This window comes from Epinephelus lanceolatus, chromosome 18 (genome assembly GCF_041903045.1).
Source record: "Epinephelus lanceolatus isolate andai-2023 chromosome 18, ASM4190304v1, whole genome shotgun sequence".
NCBI classification, from domain to species: domain Eukaryota; kingdom Metazoa; phylum Chordata; class Actinopteri; order Perciformes; family Serranidae; genus Epinephelus; species Epinephelus lanceolatus.
This window is the reverse complement of record NC_135751.1, coordinates 43,712,720-43,725,000: the sequence shown is the minus strand read 5'-3', so window position 1 is coordinate 43,725,000 and position 12,281 is coordinate 43,712,720. Positions and strand designations below refer to the sequence as shown.

The 12,281-nt window shown below is 42.2% G+C and overlaps 1 protein-coding gene across 4 annotated transcripts in view; it reads left to right on the top strand.

Moving 5' to 3' along the window:
- Positions 1 to 12,281, top strand: part of scn4ab (sodium channel, voltage-gated, type IV, alpha, b) — a 104,094-nt gene that overhangs the window by 1,687 nt on the left and 90,126 nt on the right. The window contains exon 1 of one of the 4 annotated variants that reach the window (XM_078161775.1): positions 11,563 to 11,622. The exons of the other annotated variants lie outside the window; for them this stretch is intronic. The gene's annotated coding sequence lies outside the window, so the exon portion shown is untranslated. Of the gene's footprint in view, positions 1 to 11,562; positions 11,623 to 12,281 lie in introns of those variants that run through there. 4 annotated transcript variants of the gene reach the window in all.

Below are 12,281 nucleotides of genomic sequence, written 5' to 3'. Positions count from 1 at the left end.
CGTCTCGATTGCCTAGATCATCTGGAGGCGTTTTTTCTAACCCCTAACCCAAACCGTAATCCTAACTTGGTGTTAAAGTTTAATTTTTTCGAAGTTCTTCAAAGACAGGTTTAGGGGTAGTCCTCAACCCAGCAAATACAGACTCATTCCTTCAACCACCATCTGGAAAAAATCAGCGTTCTGATGTTTGTTAATTGTCTTTCAGAATGTTTCACAGTAGGAGATTTTCTCCATCTGATCAGGCATGTGATCTTTTCTTTTGGACATGCAGCTCTCATCAATCAATCAATCAATCAATCAATCAATTTTATTTATAAAGCCCAATATCACAAATCACAATTTGCCTCACAGGGCTTTACAGCATACGACATCCCTCTGTCCTTATGACCCTCACAGCTGATCAGGAAAAACTCCCCAAAAAAAACCCTTTAACGGGGAAAAAACGGTAGAAACCTCAGGAAGAGCAACCGAGGAGGGATCCCTCTTCCAGGACGGACAGACCTGCAATAGATGTCGTACAGAACAGATCATCATGATAAATTAACAGTAATCCGTATGACACAATGAGACAGAGAGAGAGAGAGACAGAGAAACACACAGAGAGAGAGAGACAGAGAGAGGCAGGACAGACGGTAATGACAGTAGCTTACAACAACATTAATGAAAATAATGATATTATAATTATAATTATGGTTATTGTGGTACAATATGTTGAAAGTATATATTAATATCTGATAGTATACATATGTGACAATAATCATATGTGTATAATAACAGTAGAAGTATGACTAATGATAACAGCAGGAGCAGGAGGCATCTGGCAGGACCACGGCAGCAGCACAACCACACACGTCATGCTGTCCAGGCACCGCTGCAATATGACTTAACCTGAGAGACAGTGGAGCACAAAGGCTCCGGATTCCACGGGAGAGGAGCCTGATAGAGGGATATCGTATGCTGTAAAGCCCTGTGAGGCAAAATGTGATTTGTGATATTGGGCTTTATAAATAAAATTGAATTGAATTGAATTGAATTGATAGCTGAAGGCTCTGGCTCCTGATCTACTTTTAGAGACTTTAGGGACCACGAGTAACCCTGTATTCTCAGAGCGCAGTGTTCTGGTGGGATAATATGGCACTATGAGCTCTCTAAGATATGACGGAGCTTGACCATTTAGAGCTTTAGAAGTTAACAGTAGGATTTTAAATTCAATTCTGGATTTTACAGGGAGCCAGTGCAGAGAAGCTAAAACAGGAGAAATATGATCTCGTTTCTTAGTTCCTGTTAGTACACGAGCTGCTGCATTCTGAATTAGCTGGAGAGTTTTTAAGGACTTACTAGACCTACCTGATAATGGAGAGTTACAGTAATCCAGCCTTGAGGTAACAAAAGCGTGGACCAATTTTTTTGCATCTTTTCGGGTCAGGATAGGCCTAATTTTCACAATATTATGCAGATGAAAAAATGCAGTCCGTGAGGTTTGTTTTAAATGAGAATTAAAAGACAAATCTTGATCAAATATTACTCCGAGCCTTCTTACGGTAGTGCTAGAGGCCAGAGCAATGCCATCTAGAGAAACTATGTCATCAGATAAAGAGTCTCTGAGTTGTTTGGGGCCAAGAACAATAATTTCAGTTTTGTCTGAATTTAACATCAGGAAATTGGTGCTCATCCAGGTTTTTATGTCTTTAAGGCAGTTATGAAGTTTAGTTAATTGATGACTTTCTTCTGGCTTCATCGATAAATACAACTGTGTATCATCCGCACAACAATGTAAATTTATAGAGTGATTTCAAATGATGTTACCTAAAGCAAGCATATATAGAATAAATGGGATTGGTCCGAGCACAGAACCTTGCGGAACTCCAAAACAAACTTTCGTACGTGAGGATGATTCATCGTGAACGTCAACAAACTGAAAATGATCGGATAAATAAGATTTAAACCAGCTTAGTACAGAACCTTTTAGGCCAATTATGTGTTCCAGTCTCTGCAGTAGAATCTGATGGTCAATAGGCTCTGTGCACCAACTCCACTACTTCCTGAAAATAAGTAAGCAAGAGTGTTTCCTGTCCTATACTATTGGATTAAGGGATTAATCAGGTGTTTGCTGGGTGTGCCGCACACCTGATTAATCACTTAATCCAATAGTATAGGACAGGAAATACTCATGCCTACTTCCTTTCGGAAAGAAGTGGAGCTGGTGCACAGAGCCTATTGTGTCAAATGCCGCACTAAGATCTAATAAAACAAGTACAGAGACGAGTCCTTTGTCTGAAGCAATCAGAAGGCCATTTGTAATTTTAACTAGTGCTATCTCAGTGCTATGATGCACTCTAAATCCTGACTGAAATTTCTCAAATAAATTATTATCATGGAGAAAATCACACAGCTGGTCTGCGACTACTTTCTCAAGGATCTTTGACAGAAAGGGAAGATTAGATATTGGTCTATAGTTGGCTAACTCCTCTGGATCCAGGGTGGGCTTTTTTAGGATGGGTTTAATTACAGCTACCTTAAAAGACTGTGGTACATAGCCTGTTAATAGGGATATATTGATCATATCTAATATATGAGTGTTAACTAAAGGAAAGACCTCCTTAAGTAGCCTAGTTGGGATGGGGTCTAAGAGACACGTTGATGATTTAGATGAAGAAATCACTGCGGTCAATTCTTGAAGAGAAATTGGTGAGAAGCAATCTAAATATATATTAGGTCTTACAGCTGTGTTTGAGGTTAGATAGCTACTATCTGAGGACAGGAGGTCATGAATTTTGCCTCTAATAGTTAGAATTTTCTCATTAAAAAAGCTCATAAAATCATTACTGCTAAGGGCTAAAGGAATACAAGGCTCAATAGAGCTTTGACTCTCAGTCAGCCTGGCTACAGTGCTGAACAGGAACCTGGGGTTATTCTTGTTTTCTTCTATTGATGCTGAGTAATAGTTTGCTCTGGCATTGCGGAGGCCCCTCTCATATGTTTTCAGACTGTCTTATCTGACCCGAAAAACTGTTGGCTAGTTGATTTGTGTACACCAGATTTATTCTAGTGGCGTTCACGAGTGATTCAGGAGAACGTCGCCAGTTATCTTATATTTTGAATTTTCTCTCACATGAACACAAAGATCTTCAGACCTGTCATTATGCTCCGTCAGTCTACTGTTTTTTTATTTTAATTTTTTTACTTTTAGATTCTATATGTCATTATTCTTAAGTAATTTTGAGTTTTAAATGTCATAATTCTAAATTCAACGATGTCGTTACTAATTTGACTTAGGTATTGATGCTACTGTTTAACACTACAACATGAATCAATAGATTAAACATAATTGACTGTATTTACAAAAGACTTTGATTTAAATGGATTGAGACGTTTTGAACTCATCAGTTTTTTTAGAACATCATCAGAAGGACATGTGTGAGTCTTATTAATCTTCTAAGTAAAAGAAAATATTGAGCACAATATTTGGACAGGACAGTTTGTTCAATATGACATAAATGACTCCACTTTTTTTACGGATCTCAAACAGCAGGATGTCAATCAAATCAAATCAGGTTCTAATTGACATTTCATCAAACATGCAACATTAATACCATGAAACAGTGAACCCATAAAGTTGTTGTTTTTATTCTTCTATGATATTTTCAGACATACGGGACAGCTCAGTGTCCATGTGTTCATTCCATCACTGTATGAATGTATGAATGTATGTATGTGTACCAGCAGTTTTTGGAGACAATGCTCTGTGGTGCTGTTGGACCGCAAGTGATGTAGTCTGTTGTTAATTATCTTCATGTGTATTTAATCGAGAAGCTGAACTTGTAACGGTCTTTTAGCAAAGGACAGCCCAACATGTCTGAAGACTTTGAAATTGAGGAGGAACAGCATTTCTTTGTTGAGCTGTATTTGTTTGAGCCCAAGTATACGGACAGAACTCAAGCTACTTGACGAAGCAGCCACCGCAACTCATGAGCCTAACCCTCAGCCAGCCACAGAATACCAGAGGTCGAGCACTGGAAACCTGGTGGTGTAGTTGTTTCAAATGCAAAACAATGCCAACAGATGAGAAAAGTCTTTGCTGCTCAGACTGGGAATTGGCGATGCCTGCATTTGAGAATCTGGACATCAGTACTGACAAGACTGCTGCTCTTCAGAGACCGTGCATCACCAATCACCCTGAAAGTGCACATGTGAGCGAGGAGCACAGAGAGGCAGTCAGAGCCGCAGGCTACAGTGAGGCTAAAAACAGAGTTCATATGACGTTTTTCCAAACAACTTTTTATGTCGGGGCTGCAGCACACCTGGATCACTATGGATGAGCAGTATGGAGATACTTTCTGGATTCAATTTAGTGTTCTTGGACGTTAGTCTGGGGCACCGTCAGCCGTTAGGTGTGCTAGCCGTTCCCCCCGCCGATCTCCGCAAGGGACGTGAGCACTCTAAAACTTCACCAGAGCCTCCATCAGCATATAGGTGAGTAGATAATGACTGAATTTTCATTTTTGGGTGCACTATCCTTTTAATATGAAGTAAGTTACCGAGGTTAGGTTTAGGAAAAGAAACATAGTAAGGACAAACCTTAAAATGACTCAGAGTTTACTCGGATCCAAACACACGACTCGAGGGGAGGCCGCAACCTGAGCCCAACCTGCCTCCTTACAAGCGTTTGGACTGCTTCCTTGTTTACTGCCATCAGCGAGTTGGTCGCGTGATTACAGCCTTTCAAAAAACATGGGATCTGTATGAACTTGGCCACATTGCTTTTCGTAGGCAAACGTACATGAAATTTGTGAGAACAGGCAGAAAATGAGCCGTGGGTACATCAACGTTACTTCACTGTCATTTAAAATCAGTGGACATTTTCCAACCACAGAAACGTTCTGTTATTTACTGAGCTATGTCGTGATGATGAAATCAGTGTCAATAAAGGTGGACTCTTGCTGGACTTCTTGTGGCAACAGCTGTCAATCAAAGTGCCAGGAGGTCCATGTGGGTGTAATCACAGTTAAGTGACCAATCATAAGAGGAACAGTGGTTTCCTCCCTCAGATTGTCAAACTCACATCGATTAGCATGAGCAGAACTCAGCTTTGAGAAGTGCATGTGAGACTGTGCACATCCTCAAGTGCACACCAAGCACTCTGTGCTACAGCTGCTTGGTGTGTTTACAGCTTCCTTCAGCTCTCCCTGTGTTTTCTTTCTAACTCACAGCTTCCTGTACGGCTCTCAGGTGATGAGTTACTGCACGAGCATTGATATAGTGTGACTAGCTGTTTATATTTTTGTGCATGTGTATTAATATAAATATAAATCATATCTTATATCACACTGTCATCGTTTATGATGTCAGTCTGGGATCATGCAGTTGGTAATCACCAGTATGAGTTACTGAGAGACGGTCAGGATGACACAAAGGTTCAGTTTGTGCAGTAGCAGCCATGAGGTTAGCATTGGTGTGCTACATGCTAACTGTGCCTCAGACTTTTAATAGTTTTAATGAGTGCTGATGATGAGGCTCAGGTTCTGTGTTGTACAACGGATCGGTAACTTCAGGTGACATGTTGGGTTACAGCAGGCTGATCACATATTAACAACTGCTGCAGTCTAATTTAGCTCAGTGTGTCTGCGGCCAGGCTAACTGCTAACACAGCAAGGTCACACTCAAAGGTTAACAGCCTGCCACAGAACATAGCATTTAGCTAACCAGATTAGAACCGTTAGCCTCAGTTTACCATAGGATGTACTGTAAAATGAGTCTGAATGGATTATCACACATCTCTGGTTTCTGAAGACGTCTGAGCCGTCAGCAGTGATGACAGACGAGTTAGCTTTGTGCTAATAGCTTCTAACATTTGGCTACATGAATCAAGCTAATGAGCTAACAGCTAAAAACACTGAATGTTGAAGCCTGACGTTTCTTTTTAAAGTAAAATAATAACAATTAATAAGATATTAAATAACATTTCAGTTTGTTTCACTTCATCAAAACACAAATTCAGAACGTGATGTTTGTTTCATTCAGGATGTAGGTAGGTTTAAATAATGAGGAACACACACACACACACACACACACACGTTTGTAGCACATTTGGGGGTTTCAGAGTTACAAGTTACTTGGCATCTGAATCGCAATGTGATCCCAAAACACACACACAAACACACACACACAGACACACACAAACTGAACACACACACACACACACACACACACACACACACACACACACTCACTCACTCACACACACACACACACACACACACACACACACAGATATGATTTCATGTTTAAAACTTCTGAACTGTCAGTGAGTTTGTCTCAATCAGTGAATGTAATATCAGCACAGACGAGATCACAGACACACACACACACACAATGGTAACCAAGGCTGTTTGTTGTTGAAGTTGTTGTTAAACAGTTCACAAAAACTAATTTAACACTGAGTCAGTTACCATGGTAACCTTGACCCCGGGTCAGTTACTGTGGTAACCCTGACTCTGAGTCAGTTACTGTGGTGACTCTAACTCTGGGTCAGTTACTGTGGTAATTGTGATTCTGGGTCAGTTACTGTGGTAACCCTGTCTCTGGATCAGTTACTGTGGTAACCCTGACTCTGGGTCAGTTACTGTGGTGACTCTGACTCTGGGTCAGTTACTGTGGTAGCCCTGACTCTGGGTCAGTTTCTGTGGTAGCCCTGACTCTGGGTCAGTTACTGTGGTAACCGTGACTCTGGGTCAGTTACTGTGGTAACTCTGTTTTTTCGCTCATATGAAGTTTGTTGGTTTGAGCTTCATCTTTTTTTCATCATAAACTTTAAGAACCGATTTAGATTCTTCTACAGGTTAAAATCTGTTTTATCACTTATGGTCACCTGTGACTCACCTATTGCTCACCTATAACTCACCTGTGATTGTAATTCACCTGGGACTGTACCTAACCTGCGACTGTAACTCACCTGTGATTGAAACTCACCTGTAACTCACCTGTGACTGTAACTAACCTGTGATTGTAACTCACCTGTGACTGTAACTAACCTGTGATTGTAACTCACCTGTGACTGTAACTCACCTGTGACTCGCCTGTGACTGTAACTAACCTGTGATTGTAACTCACCTCTGCCTGTAACTAACCTGTGATTGTAACTCACCTGTGACTCGCCTGTGACTGTAACTAACCTGTGTTTGTAACTCACCTGTGATTGTAACTAACCTGTGATTACAACTCACCTGTGACTCACGTGTGACTGTAACTAACCTGTGATTTTAACTCACATGTGACTGTAACTAACCTGTGATTGTAACTCACCTGTGACTCACCTGTGACTGCAACTAACCTGTTATTGTAACTCACCTGTGACTGCAACTAACCTGTGATTGTAACTCACATGTGACTGTAACTAACCTGTGACTGTAACTCACATGTGACTGTAACTCACGTGTAACTAACCTGTGATTATAACTCACCTGTGACTGTAACTCATGTGTAACTCACCTGTGACTGTAACTCACCTGTGACTGTACCTAATCTGTGATTGTAACTCACCTGTGACTGTAACTAATCTGTGATTGTTACTCACCTGTAACTCACCTGTGACTGTAACTAACCTGTGATTGTAACTCACCTGTGACTCATCTATAACTGTAACTAACATGTGACTGTAACTCACCTGTGATTGTAACTCACCTGTGACTGTAACTCACCTGTGACTGTAACTCACCTGTGACTGTAACTCACCTGTAACTGTAACTAACCTGTGGCTGTAACTCGCCTGTGACTGTAACTAACCTGTGACTGTAACTAACCTGTGAATGTAACTCGCCTGTGACTGTAACTAACCTGTAATTGTACTCACCTGTGACTGTAACTAACCTGTGACTGTAACTCACATGTGACTGTAGCTAACCTGTGACTGTAACTCACCTGTGACTGCAACTAACCTGTGACTGTAACTCACCTGTAACTCACCTATGACTCACCTGTGACTCATCTGTAACTCAACTGTGACTGTAACTTACCTGTGACTCACCAATCACTCAATGATCAATGGGCGGAGCAAATGAGAGGAGGGTTGTGTTGATCAGTGGGCAGAGCTAAAGGAAGGAGAGTTTTGCTGTTCACATCCATTAATGTATTAATCACTTTGACATTGATTTTAATTAATGTCTGAAACTGTTGTTATTTTATTGGATTTCAATAATTAAATATCAATCAACTTGTTGAAACTATAAAAACACGTCATACTTCATCTGTTTACATTTCACCCTTTATAAACTTTATTTATACTGTTTGACACATCATGACATTTTTGTCTTTGACTCGGTTATGGACATGATTCTATGAAGGTGATATAAGGTGACACACACACACACACACACACACAAACCAGCAGACCAGCCGTTGTCATGGTGATTATAATATTAATCTAATTAACATAATTTAGAGACACTGAGATGTTTAACATTCATATTTACTGAAATTATCTGAACTTCAGGAGTCGGTCAGCTGTTTGCTGTCGTTCACTTCCTGCAGGATTATCACACACACACGCACACACACAGCCACACACACATATACGCATGTTTTATTTTAGCATGGAGAGCTGACAGAGGGAGGAAATGCCGGGCGTCTCTGACTGCGTCCAACAGCATTCTGCGGTCTACAGTTGCACACACACACACACACACATACACACAGTGTGTGCATTAAAAGCAGAAGGACTTTTCTCTATCAGTGTGACACAACATCATCACACTCTGCTGGAACAACACTGATAACACACAGACAGCTTTCTGTCTGTACCTGTCTGTCTCTCTGCCTGTCTGTCTCTCTGACAGAAACAACGCTGAAGTTTTATTCACTGGTCAGATGAATTTTGGGAGGTTTAGGGTTAGCTTAGCACAAATGATGGAAACAAGGGGAAAGTGTTAGCCAAGAGGAGGTGACCGACAAGCTTCACACAGGAACCTGTGGGACGACATTGTCTTCGCTCTACTTGTCTCTGGTGACACCCACTACAGGTGGGACATGAACCATCACAGCCCCACCCACCTCCATCATGCCGTGTGACTCCACAGTTGACTCTGAAGAGTCTCTCCGCCTCCTGAGCTCCATCATCACCCAGGACCTCAGGGTGGAGCTGGACATCACCTCCCTCATTAACTAGGCTCAGGATAAACTTGCTCACTTTCTCTGCAATCATCGGGTCGGTCTTCACTTTCTCCGTCATCATCATGTCCGTCCTCACTTTCTCCGCCATCAACAGGTCCATCCTCACTTTCTCCAGCATCGTCAGGTCCATCCTCACTTTTTCTGCAATCATCGGGTCCGTCTTCACTTCCTCTGCCATCATCATGTCCGTCCTCACTTTCTCCACCATCATCATGTCCATCCTCACTTTCTCCGCCATCAACAGGTCCGTCCTCACTTTCTCCGGCATCGTCAGGTCCGTCCTCACTTTCTCTGCAATCATCGGGTCCGTCTTCACTTCCTCTGCCATCATCATGTCCGTCCTCACTTCCTCTGCCATCATCATGTCCATCCTCACTTTCTCTGCAATCATCGAGTCCATCCTCACTTCCTCCGCCATCATCATGTCCGTCCTCACTTTCTCTGCCATCATCATGTCCGTCCTCACTTTCTCCAGCATCGTAAGGTCCGTCCTCACTTTCTCTGCAATCATCGGGTCCGTCTTCACTTTCTCTGCCATCATCACGTCCGTCTTCACCTTCTCTGTCATCAACAAGTCCGTCCTCACTTTCTCCGGCATCGTCAGATCCGTCCTCACTTTCTCTGCAATCATCGGGTCCGTCTTCACTTCCTCCGTCATCATCATGTCCATCCTCACTTTCTCCGCAATTATTAGGTCCATCCTCACTTCCTCCGCCATCATCAGGTCCATCATTAGATCCGTCCTCACTTTCTCCGCAATCATCAGGTTGGTCCTCACTTTCTCCACCATCAGCAGGTCTGTCCTCACTTTCTCCGCCATCATCAGGTCTGTCCTCACTTCCTCCACCATCATCAGGTCCATCATCAGGTCCGTCCTCACTTTCTCCGCAATCATCAGGTTGGTCCTCACTTTCTCCACCATCAGCAGGTCTGTCCTCACTTTCTCTGCCATCATCAGGTCCGTCCTCACTTTCTCCGCAATCATCATGTCTGTCCTCACTTACTCCACCATCATCAGGTCCGTCCTCACTTTCTCCACCATAACCAGGTCTGTCCTCACTTCCTCCGCCATCATCAGGTCCATCATCAGGTCCATCCTCACTTTCTCCACAATCATCAGGTCCGGCCTCACTTTCTCCGCCATCACCATGTCCGTCCTCACTTTCTCCGCCATCATCAGGTCCGTCCTCACTTCCTCCGGCATCATCAGGTCCGTCCTCACTTCCTCTGGCATCATCAGGTCCATTCTCACTTCCTCCACCATCATCAGGTCCATCCTCACTTCCTCTACCATCATCAGGTCCGTCCTCACTTCCTCCACCATCATCAGGTCCGTCCTCACTTTCTCCGCCATCATCAGGTCCGTCCTCACTTCCTCCGCCATCATCAGGTCCATCATCAGGTCCATCCTCGCTTTGTCCGCAATCATAAGGTCCGTCCTCCCTCCCTTCCTCCACCATAATCAGGTCCGTCCTCACTTCCTCCACCATCATCAGATACACTGCTGCTGTCAAAGACAAAGACAGACTGCAGTGAATTTTTTGTTATCCAGAGGTGATTGACTGAAATCCATCAGGGCCCTGCAGAACTCTGCAGAACATTTCAGAAGACGCTGCAGGAAGTGAACACCATGTTCGCAGTTTACTGACTTGACCAGCGGACTACAAGCTGATTGGCTGCTGAAACAGGTGAGGTTCTTTAAAACCAGCTGCTGGCCATTTGACCAGCTCAGTGTCAGATGACACCATCAGCCGGCTTGAGTCGAACTCAGACCAGCCAGTTCACACCGCTGACACTTTTCTCTGTGATATTCTAAAACAGTTTCATCTTGTCACTGATCTTTGGTCTGAGCTCGACTTAAAGGGCTTTTGTGTATGTGTATGTGTGTGTGTGTGTGTGTGTGTGTGTGTGTGTATGTCTGTCTCAATCAAACTAAGTCGAGAGAGGCAGATGACCGCATGGTCAGCGGGGAATAAAAATAAAGAAAGCATGTGATGTGGAAATTTGATGTTGTGATCGGTGTGTGATGTGTGAGAGAGTTTCAGAGATTCAGAGACTCAGAGATTCAGAGACTCACACAATGTTTCAGTGCAGAATTTTCTGATTGATCTACATGTTTGTGTTGTAAACATACAGAACGACAGTCGTCAGCTGATTTAAGCAGATATCAGAGAAGTATTGATCAGGTAATCAGTACTCTGTGGTACATTAGTAACTATCAGCTGCAAATACGTACTCGAGTACTTTTTATATTTGAATTTTCTCTGGCGCCATGTTGTGGTGAAAAATGACAGTGTGACCGTTTGTCTCTGTGAGTCTGTGTGTGGCGCCTGTTATCAGCACTCCAAGAGGCTGAACGACATGTTACTGACAGACACACACACACATACACACACATACACACACACACCTTCAGTCTGAAGCAGCGAACCAACGAGCCAACAGCAGCTGAATACAGTAAGACTCACGTTTTCTAACATCATCTTATTTGTGTAGCCACAGGTTTCACATATCTGACTATGTTTCACATGTTTGAATACGTATTATCATGTGTTCAGGGTCAGAATTACAATAAACTCAATAAGTAAATGTGTGTATGTGTGGGTGTTATGTTGTTTGTGTGTTCAGATACAGTATGTTTGTTTGGACATTTTGATATGTGTTAATGACGGTTAGTGATTGTTAATAAGAGTTATTGATGGTTAGTACAGTATTAATTGTTGGTTGTTAATGCGTGTTGACGACGACATTTGTGTTGCTGATCATGTTGTACATGATCTTGGTCTAATTTAAAGTTTGGTCTCTTTAATCAAAGCAGCAGAAGTCAGTTTGGACGTGAATCTATTTTTTATTCATATCTTTCATATTAAAAGTTTTAATTGAGAAAACTTTCATTTCATATTTTAATAAAATAAACAACAAGCTAGACCTGAAATTATTTTTCTTTTTGGTTTTGTTGTTCATTTTTAAATAAGAAAAAGATGTTTAAACCTTGAAAGTGTTTGTTTGAATACAGGAGAGAAATGTTGGTGACTTCAACTCACCTGCTAATTTTCTTTATTCTGACAGTCGACTGCGACGACTCATCGACTGACAGGAAGTAGATTTTATTCTGT